The sequence below is a fragment of the Hibiscus syriacus genome, unplaced genomic scaffold (assembly GCF_006381635.1).
Source record: "Hibiscus syriacus cultivar Baekdansim isolate YM2019G1 unplaced genomic scaffold, ASM638163v2 tig00112131_pilon, whole genome shotgun sequence".
Lineage (NCBI taxonomy): Eukaryota > Viridiplantae > Streptophyta > Magnoliopsida > Malvales > Malvaceae > Hibiscus > Hibiscus syriacus.
Window position 1 is genome coordinate 167,845 of NW_024063261.1, and position 12,758 is coordinate 180,602.

General features: G+C 33.2%; 1 pseudogene; it reads right to left on the minus strand.

The window, feature by feature from the left end:
* Positions 1 to 4,086: 4,086 nt before the first annotated feature.
* Positions 4,087 to 7,905, minus strand: LOC120174932 (annotated as a pseudogene).
* Positions 7,906 to 12,758: the final 4,853 nt, after the last annotated feature.

Below are 12,758 nucleotides of genomic sequence, written 5' to 3' on the forward strand. Positions count from 1 at the left end.
AGTTTGCGAAATTTGTATTGTTCTCTTTGGGAGATAGTGTTCTCAAGAATTTGATGTATAATTCTTGAGGGATTTGTAAGGTTACTCTTTGTCCTCAAAAGAAAGATAAATTAGTGAATTTGTGGAAAATCCTTAGTGTGGATAGCTAAGGTAGTGGACGTAGACTTTGGTTGAGAAAGTCGAATCACTCTAAATCGCTGTGCAATTATTTTCTATTTTCTGCAAAAGTTTCCACCAAAAATTTTATTGCCAATTCACCCCTCTCTTGGCTATTTCGTCGATCGATTAACTCAACAGGGGACTCAACAAAGAAGCACCCTATAGTCAAGGGACTATTTTGTTACTTTTAATAGTTGGAGGAATCAACAAAACAACATCCTTATAGTCAAAGGAACAGTTGTGTACTTTATCCATTTTATGTTGATTAATATATTCTTTCAAGTAAATATATACGAACCGAGTGACTTCGGTGGTTAAAGGGAAGATATTCTTAGAGGTAACGCGTTTGAGCACGACGCCTGCAAAGGTGTTTGAGTGTTCATTGTCAAATAGTTGGGAGTATTTTGAACATATATCACTTTATAATTATATGAGACTAATAAAAATATTTTTAATCTATTTAATAAATAGTTCTTTAAAAAACATAATTTATAACAATTATTATAAAGAATTCTCAAACAAACAATAATCATTACAAATATATATATATATATATATAAATTTTAGTTTGAATTATTATAAAAAGACTCCATATTTAGTACTTAAATTATTACTTTTGTTCTATTTTGGTACTCGTCGTTAAAAACTTAACAATTATATTGATGTGTCACCATAAGGTAAAATCATATCATCATTAAAAAAATTAAAAAAATATTATGTCAGCAGTTCTGTTAAGTTTAATGGTGATATACCAAAATAAAATCTAAATTAAGTACCATAACGAAATAAAAATAATAATTTAAGTACTAAACATGTGATTTATCCTAAAATGAATGATTAAACATAGAGATTTAGAGCGACAATGTCTCTCTATATAAACAAAATAATAATAGTAACATGATATTTATATAATTATCATATTTTACTTAAATAAGTACATAATATGATTTGATTTATAAGTGTTGAGTATAGTATAAAAATGAAAATGAAAAATTGATTTTTTTACTACATATTACGAGATTAAATTATTAAAACTATTCACTTTCACTTGTAAAATTCAATACATCTAATTATTTTTTATTCTTAAATAAATAAAGTTAATTAAAATTTTATAATTTTTAGTTTTCAAACAATTTGTTATCATATTTTATCTTTTACAATTTTTAAAATATTTGTATTATTTTGATTTTTTATAAATATTTTTAATAAATAATTTTAATGATTAAGACCATAAATAATACGGTGAGGAATACTATATAATAATGTTTTTCCTTGACAAACTTATTTTTGGAGAATACAGTTTGAGCAAAACGGCCATGAAGAAGAAAGGGGGGTTTATTTAATTATAAAATGAAGCTTCTTGAAGAAATGTTATCAGTGGATAATTATTGATGAATTAGTGGGTCCTTTAATGGGAAATTATTGGAGATGTTTCCATCTTTGTTTTCGTGGAGGAGATGGAAATGTATGAATTGATATAATGTTTTATGCTCGTGATGCATAATGTTTAATTTAAAGGTAAAGTACATAGTCCCGATTATAGTGTGCTATTTTAGAGTGTTATGACTATTAAAAGTTATAAGATGGTCATTTAATTAAGAGAATTATTTTGTTGAATCCCTCGACTATTTATATGTTTCAAATCATCATTTTTCGTTAAAAAATTGATGATCGTCTGAGCTAGATGTTAATATGTTGATTGAGATATGATAAAATCATGTTTTAATGATGTCTATTGACACTTTCGTTGCTTTCAAGCATTGACTCTAATACATAATATTTTAAGTACTAGCTTGACGGTATAATGTAAACAGAGATTCAATCTATTAAATATAACTCAAACAGTTATTTAATCATATTTTATTATATCATTGTCGAAACTCAATAAAACAATGTCCTATAGTTAGAGAACCATTTTATAAATTTTAATAGTTACAGGACTCAACAAGGTAACGTCCTATAGTCGGGGGACTGTTTGTGTACTTTTACCCTTCATTTATGTAATATTGTTATTAAAAAATAAGAGATATAAAAAATTACAATGGATATTTATGGTTATAAGCGTAAACTAAACATATAATTAGGACATTTCATATAATCATTGACATAAAAATCTAACTGTTTGAGATCATACAAAAAAAAAATGTTAAAAACACATAAAAATTCGAACAAAATATAGATACAAATATATCCGATTGCATCGGCAAAGTGAATCACAACATGAGGTTAACCTATTGAAAGATTTTCGAAAATCGTAAATCAGAGTCGAGTGTCGTGAGAAAACTATCTCCAAATATAATTTGCATATTCAAATCCAATATGATAGTCCAAAGCACCAAAAATCGACAAGATAACAAAAAACACTATCTTAATCAATTAAGATGATATTAAATCCAACCTTAAAAAAACTAAACAAATAGAAGGATGACTTGACATTTGAATTGAATGGTTAATATTATATTTAATTTCTCAATTATAGTTATTTTTTAATATTTATCAATATTTTCATTTAAATATTTCAAATTTTAAAAATATAAAAATCTAAATTTTTAAAATGCAATTCCATCAACGGTTACAATCCAATCAAATAATATAAAATGCAAACCTAAATAATATTAACAACGATAAACTACACAAAATTGTCACTAATATTTGAGTAAGTTTTCATTTTCTCCACTGAATATTTATAAGTAACAAATTAATCACTAACATTATCGATTTATAACAAATCGGTAGTGTTACTGCAGTAACGAAATGATGATGTGATGTGTTAAACCAGCTGACTTAGCATGTTTGACCATGCATGATACCCTTTGACCGATCGTTTGACTCTTCTTCTTCTTTGCATTCAAGTTGTTCGTCTGCAAATCTATCAAATGGAGATTATAACTGAAATTTCTGAGGCAAATCTGCAAATCTATCATATGTTATTTGATCTTGTTGGCCAAATAGGTTTTCTAAGTTCTTGCTTGTTTTTTTGATTGGAAAAGTCTAATTTTGAACTATTTTTTTTTTCTGTTTTGGGCGATGATGTGAAGGAGGTTTTGCGGAGGCGGAGATGGCGAAGTGACTTTTCCGAAGACAAGTGTTGTGATTCTTGAGAAGATATGTCAATATTTTTATTGATCTCCAATATTCCAAGTTCGGGTTTTATTTAATTATTCTTTTAATCTTATGAGCTTCTATCTATGTCTGTTTTGGTGTATTTGGAAGGAAAATCCTAAACCCTAAACCCTAAAACTTAATAGTTGATGAATTATAACCAATTGATTGTTTTTCTCTAGGAAAGCTCTCTGTCTTTGATTATGTTAGAACATGGAAGTGAGGTTATCAAATCATATAATGACAAGACTTTCATTGTTCTTATTTAAAATCAGATATGGTGTTTTAATGAAGTCTCTGATTATTCATAGTGACTCGTTCTAATTGTACTTAAAATGAGAATCAACAAACAAATGTTTCATTGTTATAAAAAGATTTTTTGCTCTCTGACTTGTGAAATATATTTTCCAGTGATAACATAACACGTTTTATTGAGATATGAACAAGCCAAAAATACTTTTTGTTTTTCTTAATAGTTTTGCAGCTAGCACCAACAGAGATTTTATGTTGTAATCTCCAGTCGGTAGATTTCCTTTTCTTCAGATATGAACAACTTGAAGGGTGTCACGCATTATCAAACGTGCTAAGTCAATTAGTTTGACGTGCCACATCTACATTCCGTTAATGCAGTGGCAAAATAATGACAGCGAATGACTAATTTGTTATAAATTGATAACGTTAGTGATTAATTTGTTATTTTTGAAACTTCAATGAGAAAAACGAAAACTTAAACATTATTGACCATTGGTGTAATTTACCCTATTAACAAATGCTTAAATAAGCCTAAACCTCGCAATATTAAACTGAACATGAAGCAACTTTCACTTATTCAGATTCTCACTAATGGTAAACGGGAAGCCATTTTAAATAAATACATTACAGTAACACCTTCCAAAATTGAAGAAGAAAGATGCAAAGATTTAGAATTTGATCACTTGTTTTGGTTGACTCCCATGTTTCCCTAGTGCCTTGTCCAATGCAGTTCCAAAATTGTCAAATGGAACCAACTCCATCCTATGAAAAAAAGAGCACAAATCGGTTTTACATACCGGAGAATCGAATAACATAACGGAAAGCAAGATGAGTATAAGAAGATCGAACATACTCGTATTTCAACTTCCCCTCTTGTGCCAGGCGTAGAAGGTAATCGAGCATATCTCTGCACTCTTTCGCTTTATCGGCACTTAACCATTTCTGTAGCCAGAATCCTCTCAAGGAAAGGTCCTGCAAACGGATAGGAGAGCATGTGTTATTTCATAATTCGGAGGCTACCACTTTTTTATTTCTTGTGAAAATGAGCAGTACCTGGACTGATATAACTAACAGTGGCACATTGCCGAGCAACGATAAAGAGAAAAAGGCTAATCCTTCATTACCTTGAAAATGAAGGGCGAAGTTGGTACGGTGATAGGCTTTTTGGACATTCCACCATATGTTACCATAGTTCCTTCCTGCCTGAAAATTTGCATTCCAATGGAAGTTAGATTCTTATAACAAGAAAAACGTCCAAGGTCCTCAATGCTTTACAAGGGGTGGTTGTCCGACCTTAGGAACTTGAGAACCAAGGAAGCAGCATTTCCACCGACACAGTTCAATCCCAGAGCAGGTTCGGGTATATTTGACTACCATGACAATAACAAATCAAATGGGAAAGATGGTTGAACAAACAAAAAATCAATATCTAGCAACTTTAATAACATGAACTACATAAGATGAAGATCAAAGATCTCCCCACAATGAACTAAACTATGTTCCATTAATGATAGATAATACCAGAAGGCTCTTAACATTCTTCAATTCTAGTTGGCTCTCAGTAAATACTTCATCAGCACCAAGAGTTTTTAATTTTTCTTTTACTTCATCCGATTCAGCCCTAAAGCAAGCAGAGGATGGTAAATAAAGATGCACTGAAAAAAAATGCACACTTCGAATATAAAAACCCTAACTAATAAGAAAATAAAATCAAGTAAATAGTTTAACTCAAACATGTTTGCAGTTGATGACAGTATCTTTCCAATAAACAAAATATCCCTAACTGATGAAACCAATCTACGTTAAAAAAGAGAGCATGTGAATTGGAAAAAGGTGCTCCGATACCTACAAGAAGCTAAGTACAGCACCTGTCCTGGATAATGTTGATGCTATGGATGCTACGATATCTTGCAAGCTGGATTACACATTGCCCAACAATGCTGGTGGCTCCATTTTGAACGATGGAATCCCCTACCCGTACAAGAATAATCAAGAAGAGAATGTGATAGAGGCTTGAACGTTGTTAATTACTACATCGACAGTTGTACCTGCACTTAAAGTTGTGAAATCTTCAAGCATCCTTAAAGCAGTCAAAGGATTAACAGTAATGGTTGCAGCATACTCAATTGGTGAATCTTAACTGATTTTGTGCCACGTATCATGGTCTTTGACGACATAAGTTTGCCATGTTCCTGACTATAATTTTCAATTGACCTTAGCATTCAAAAAGAATGAAAGATCAGCCTAAGAACTCATCTTTCCATTATTTAGCATATAAATGAGAAAAATGAAAGAAACTTCAACAAATAAAAATAAGAAAACTGAAAATCCAACAGCTTGCAAGTTTCAACTATTCATGAGTAGAAAAATGAATTTCCTAATTCTTTTTTAATACAAAAGATTCAACCATATCCCGGGTGTTAAATCTCCTACACTAACCGCAATAACACTAGCCATTCTAAGCTTCCCACCCAAACTTCTTTTAACAGAAGTTTGTTTCACATTCTAACTTAAAAGTGCTTGAATATAAACTTCAGCACCTAAAATTGAAGATGCATGACCAGAAAAACATGTTGGGTTACCAATTACTAAACACAAAGCACTCGGAGAAAAAATAACAATGGCGTTGCAGAAGATGCAAAGAACAAACCAGAGGAGGGTGGAAATGGAATGACCAAATCACCCGGGGAGAGACCCTTAACTGCAGAACCAACAGAATATACTTCTCCAACACCTTCATAGCCTCCAACAGCAGGCACTTGTGGCCTCACAGGGTATACTCCTATACACCAAAAAATCACTTCTTTTATTTACAGACGTTCATCATTAATAATAGGGATAAAACTAAAAAAAAAATATGAACTTTGATTTTGTGCAATTGCGAAAATGAAATGTTGATTTGAATCAATTTTTACAAATGAATAAAACCATTATCAACCATTTTACCTTCACATAGATGTATCTATTTATTTTTAAATGTGTATAACTGAATCAAAAACAAAGTTTTAGAGTACAACTAAACCAAAATCAAAATTTCACACGTATAATTATACCATATAAAAGTTCATGTATTACATTAACTCAAAGTTGTGCAAATTTCATGCGTATAATTATAGTACAACCATATCAAAAGCAAAAGCAAAGTTTTACAATACAACTAAAACAAGACCAAAATTTCATGCGTATAAGTACAGTTAAAACTCTATAAATTAATAATGTCAAGACCGGAGAAATTTATTAATTTAGAGAGTTATTAATTATCGATAAATTAATAATTATTAATTTAAATTAAAGAGTTTTTAAGTAATTATACTGTACATACCAAACAAAAAGATAAATTAGTCTATGCCTTTTAGAATTACGTTGCAAGAGATGAGTTAAATTAATAATGAGCTCCAAATAGACTTGAACTTTAAAGGAAAACACAACTATTGAATCATATTTCAATAGAGTGTAATATTTTTTTCAGTTTCTATGAATTATTAATTTATAATTTTTTTGGGACCGAAAATTATAAAGGGATCTCACGAAAAATTATTATCTTATTATTTATCGAGTTTTTTAATATTTTACATTGGCCCAAGTCGATACCGGACAAATTTATTATTTTAGAGAGTTTATTAATTTACTGAGTATTAATTTAAAGAGTTTCTACTGTATACCAAATTAAAGTTCATGTATCACATTAACTCAAAGTAGTTTAAATTTGAGATTTATCCTCGTTATTATCATTTAAAACTACCCAATTCAAGTAATCAAAAATCAATACTTCTTAATTAAATTAAGTAAAAAAAAAACAAGTTGAAAAAGATAGCACAAACCTTCAATACGGTTAATATCAGAGGGATTAATGGGAGCAGCCAACATTTTAACGCAAACTTGATTCTCCTTCACTTCTACTGGGGATAGCTCTATCATTCTGTACAAATAAAACAATAAGCAATAAAAAAGGGTGTGAATAATGACTAAATTTGTATATTGGGAACCTGGTGACGGAGTCCGGTGGGCCGTGGTGCTCGTAGGCGATTGCTTTGGAAGGCGGAGACATGATGGTCGACAATGCCCTCACCGTTTGGGCCTTGGGAAAACTCCCGGAGCAACTCCGGTTTAGACTCCATAGACCGGTACTCACTGCTTTTAGCGCTATTGATCTCGCCATTGCCATTTCCAAGCTAATAAAGAAGGCTAATTTTGCCTGGAAATGTATATATATAATCCAGAAGAGTCCACTACATGGTTCCACGCAGTTGAAAAAGGCGTTGCCGGTGAGGAATTCTAAAGCCCGTCGACAATCCAACGCGGACCCAATTATTGCTCACAAATGGGCTAAAGGATAACCCATCTCAAATTCAGAGATATATGATATTCATACTGCTCTAAACTGGGTTCAGCTTAGTTTCAAATTTGTATTCGAAGATAATTTTCTTATGACATTTAACTTTAATTTATAATTGTTGGTGGTTTTTTAATAATTTGACCCTTTGTTATTGTTTGTTTATTGATGTAGTTAAATTTGTTTGTTTCTATCTTTTGTTGAAATTTTTTTATATAATCTCAAATGACTAGTTTCTTGTGTCAATATATATAAAATATGTTTAAATTATATATTCATTATAATATTAGATATTATCTCTTTTTTTTTAATAAAATTAGTGGTGTATATCTGTATAATTTTTTTTCAAATGTTTAGATGTATTCAATCTCGTGTTTTTATGCATATAGTATTAAAAATAGTATTATATAAGTTTTTCTTAAATGGTTCATGGTGATTATAATATAATATTTATTTATAATTTTTTAATCAATTGTAGTCTATCTCGAAACTTAAAAAAAAACATTCTCGTAAATAAGTTTAGTGTGATAGAAAGTTTTTACTTCTTAAAAATTAGTTGAAATATAATTCTAAATTAAATTACTTTTCTTTTGAATGCTTCCATTGTCACACAAGTGGGTTTACGCTACCCCATTCATCGTCTTGCTCTGCTTCTTCGTTCTTTGGTGGTTAATTTATCTCATCCAGGTATATAATATAATATATAATAATTGGAAGAGAAAATAACCTCAGTGACAAAAAATCTCATATAATATACGATTTTAACCAATTTTTTTTTGGATTTGCCAAAATGACCAACAAAATCGCAATGCGATCGCTAATTCGCAACACGATCTCCATTATCGCAAATCAGTTTCCAGATTCGCAACGCGATTATGACTATCGCAATGCGATTTTCCAATTTCGCGTTGCGATTTTCCCAATTCGCAATGCGAATAAGTAAATCGCAATGCGAATTTAGAAAATCGCAATGCGATACTTACTAGCGCAATGCAATTTTCCTAATTCGCATTGCAATTTACGTATTCGCGTTGCGATTTTCATAATTCGCAATGCGAATACGTAAATCGCAACGCGATTAAGTAAATCGCAATGCGAATTAGGAAAATCGCAATGCGAATACGTAAATCGCAATGCGAATCTTACTATCGCAATGCGATTTACATAGCGCCATTCGTATTAACGCGTATTTCTTTTTTCAAATTCCAAACACGAATTTTTTCTTAATATATCGGAAACTGAACCGTCCACAGTAATCGCAACTCATAACCTCAAACCTAAAATCACAACACTCAGTCCCATCTCCATCTCTCACTCTCTACGGCGAAATACGTCCCCATCTCCGAAGATTTCCGTCCCCATCGCCGGCGAAATCCCTCACAACCATTCACGGTCAGAAATCCCTCACAATCATTCAGAAATGGAAAATCAACCTCCGAGGGTTAGTTTTTATAATTATTTTTATTTTGAAATTTTTGCATTATTTTAGGTTTTTCATATTGAAATTGATGATAAGTTTACTGGTAATTTCAATAATAGATTAACTATTTCACTTAGATTTCTTATTAAATTCATTCGATTGCTGCCAATACTGCTAAACTGTTTAGCCTGTGAAGTTAGTATTTGTCTTTGTTTTGTCTTTTGGTTGAAGTAATGCATAAGAAGAATAGTTTCGAGAATGAAAATCGCAACGAGAGAATCACAACGCGAAATGAAAATCGCAACGAGATAATCGCAACGCGAAACCAAAATCGCATTGCGATTTTCATTTCGCGTTGCGATTCTCTCGTTGCGATAGTCATTTCGCGTTGCGATTCTCTCGTTGCGATAGTCATTTCGCGTTGCGATTCTCTCGTTGCGATAGTCATTTCCGCGTTGCGATTTTCATTATCTCGTTGCGATTTTCATTTCAACCAAAAGACAAAACAGTGTTGTAAATTTTAGTTTCAAGAATAAACTACTATTTATGTTTATTGTTTTTGGTATATCTTCACAGTGTAGTTTTTGGTATATCTAACTTGGTATGTTTATTGTTTTTGTAGAAAATTTTTTCGGCTTCATTGACATTAAGGAATAAAGTTAGCCTAGCCACTACAATCGCTTCGAAGCTTTCACCTGCACAAAGAAAATTGTTTGAGGAAACCTGCTTCGGGCCATGGCTGAGAGTACAACATCCGGGTGGAGATGCTAATTTGACCCATTTGTGGCTTCAGACCATGACTAGCGATCTACCCGACAGTATACAACGTGGTGAGGAAGAGATATGGTTTCATTTTCCACCGGCGTATACTTGTTTTGGGCGGAAGGAGTTCTGCTTAATCACTGGTCTACGATTCAGACACGATGATGTAGGCCGATACACTCGTCATATCACCCGCCCATCATGGTTATCCAGGGTTTTTCCTGATGAGTCAATAGAGAAGCCGAACTTACACGTCGACGACATGAAGAAATTGTTTAATAAGAAAGATGGTTTTACTCGGATGAATGACGTCGATGTTGTCCGAGTATGCCTTCTACTACTTTTGTATGCCGGCTTTTTAGGCAGAGAGGCCAGACAACCTATTCCTCAGGAGCTAATATTTGGTAGAGGACCTAAATGCATGGAATCTATTTCCGTGGGGTTCGTATATATGGAAAGCTACCTGGACTAAGTTGTCGTCTGCCTTTGATGACTGCAAAAGTTTGCGGGGCGATAGGTCGAAATACACTTTGTCAGGCTTTGTTTGAGCCTTTAAGGTAAGCATTTCTATATAATGTTTTCAAAATTATAATTAATTATTTAACAATTACTAATGTTTGTTATTATATTGTTTGTAGATTTGGATATTCGAGGCTTTCCCCAGCATGCGGACATATGCATTAAAAACCTCAAATGATATTCCTAGGGCTATTTTCTGGAAGAGGAAACGTCTGTTGGATTGGGAAGACTTAATACCATATGCGACAATAAATAATGTAAGTTAACACAAATACTATCATATATAAACAAGTTATTAATAGTAGACATTTAACTTTGTTTGAGTTTTTATATTTTTAGGAGGCCAACATTCCATTAATGAGACTGACACCCACGGAGGCTGAGCTTGCCACTGATTGGTGGCAAGCTAGTCAGCGTTTTCTTGATGGCACGAATGATGAGCAGCCTCCACTTCCTCCACTTCGAGAGCCATCACCTGATCGACCCGACTATACACCTCTACAACGAGAGCCATCACCTATCCCGTCACATCATCGAGCCTCTTCTCCACCATCACCTCATGATAGGCGACCGGCAAAGATGCCACGACTTCTATCTCCCTGTTCTCCACCTCCACCTCCACGGGATGAGTCAAGGGAGTTACGTGATGAGGTCAATGCCTTGCGTGAGGAGATCGGTACTCTATGCGATAACGATGGTGCATGGCGTGTGGAGGTGTCTACTTTACGTGGTGAGGTTGCCGCTCTACGTGAGATGGTAGTATCGTTGCAGAATGAGGTTCATACTCTACGCAACGAGGTAAGTTTAAGATTTTCCATATTTAACTTGATGATAAATTTACTCGTAATTTCACTTAAATTAACCATTTCACTTAGATTGCTTAGTAATTTATCGGTTGCTGCCAATACTGCTAAACTATTTATTAACAATGTGAAGTTAGTATTTGTCTTTTTGTTTTGTCTTTTGGTTGAAGTAAATTTATTCGGTTGCTGCCAATTTGCTAAACTGTGTATTCTTTAACACTGTGAAGTTAGTATTTGTCTTTGTTTTGTCTTTTGGTTGAAAGTTTGAAATATTTGTCTTTGTTTTCACTGTTTAAATATCATGTCTGTTTATTTACTGATATTTGTATTTAATTATTTAGCGGACCGATAAGGTGGATGTTTTACGTCGGGTTTTTCTTGCACGACATAGTTCACGCATCAGACGGCGTGCACGTGCTATTAAGTCTCCGTACACCCCAATAGTGTGAAGACGCCGCAAGAAGAAGCCCGACTCGCCTGTCATCCCTCAAGAGTCCACTCCTATCGTTAAAGAGGCCCCTATCATTCCTCGAGAGTCCCCTCCCACCGTTCAAGAGGCCACTGTCATCGTTGAAGAGGTCCCTCCCACCATTCAAGAGCCCGATTCACATGGCGTCATATGTAGGATTCTTGAGAAACCCTCTGACGTGCCGGACATGATGGATTCAAGTTGGCTCTCGTATGAGTTACCGGCCAGTACCATACCGGTATCTGAAGTGGAGAGGAAACAACTACCGGACACAATTCTGGATAACACCCTTTGGGCTAAGACCGTAGTTGATTTTTATCTACATGAGCGGAGCCAGGGGTGTTTCACTGACATATGCAAGCTCAACGATGATATATTTTGTTGCTTGATCGGTCTTGGTGGGGCGTATTTATTAGGGTCGAAGACAATGGCTATTTCGATGGAGGGGTAAGTCTTATATTTTTCTTATATTTTAATTTGATTATTATTTTTTAATTTATGTAAGTTACTAATATATGTCTTTTTTTAAAACAGCATATCGATGCGTGGGTGTCACGTCTTCTAAAATTAGGAAACTTAAGGAAAATAAAAGAAATACACGATATACAATTATGCCGACGTCCTTTAACGTCGTTCACTTGAAGAATCAACGAGATGAATCATTTGAGTTGGGCAATGGACAAGCTAAACTTTATCCTGCATGGTGGGAGGTCGATATGGTTAGTGTTTATTTTAGATTGAGTTTAAAGGTATTCATAAATAAGTGCGCAAATGAATGAATTATTACTTATGATTGCAGGTGTTTATCCCTGTTTTGGAATGTAAACATTGGCTTCTCGTCGAGCTTCAGATCCCATCCCTTAAGGCAATAATATACAGCATGATAAATTACATATCATTGGCTGATTTAAGAGATATTATTAAGGATGGAGCTCTCAT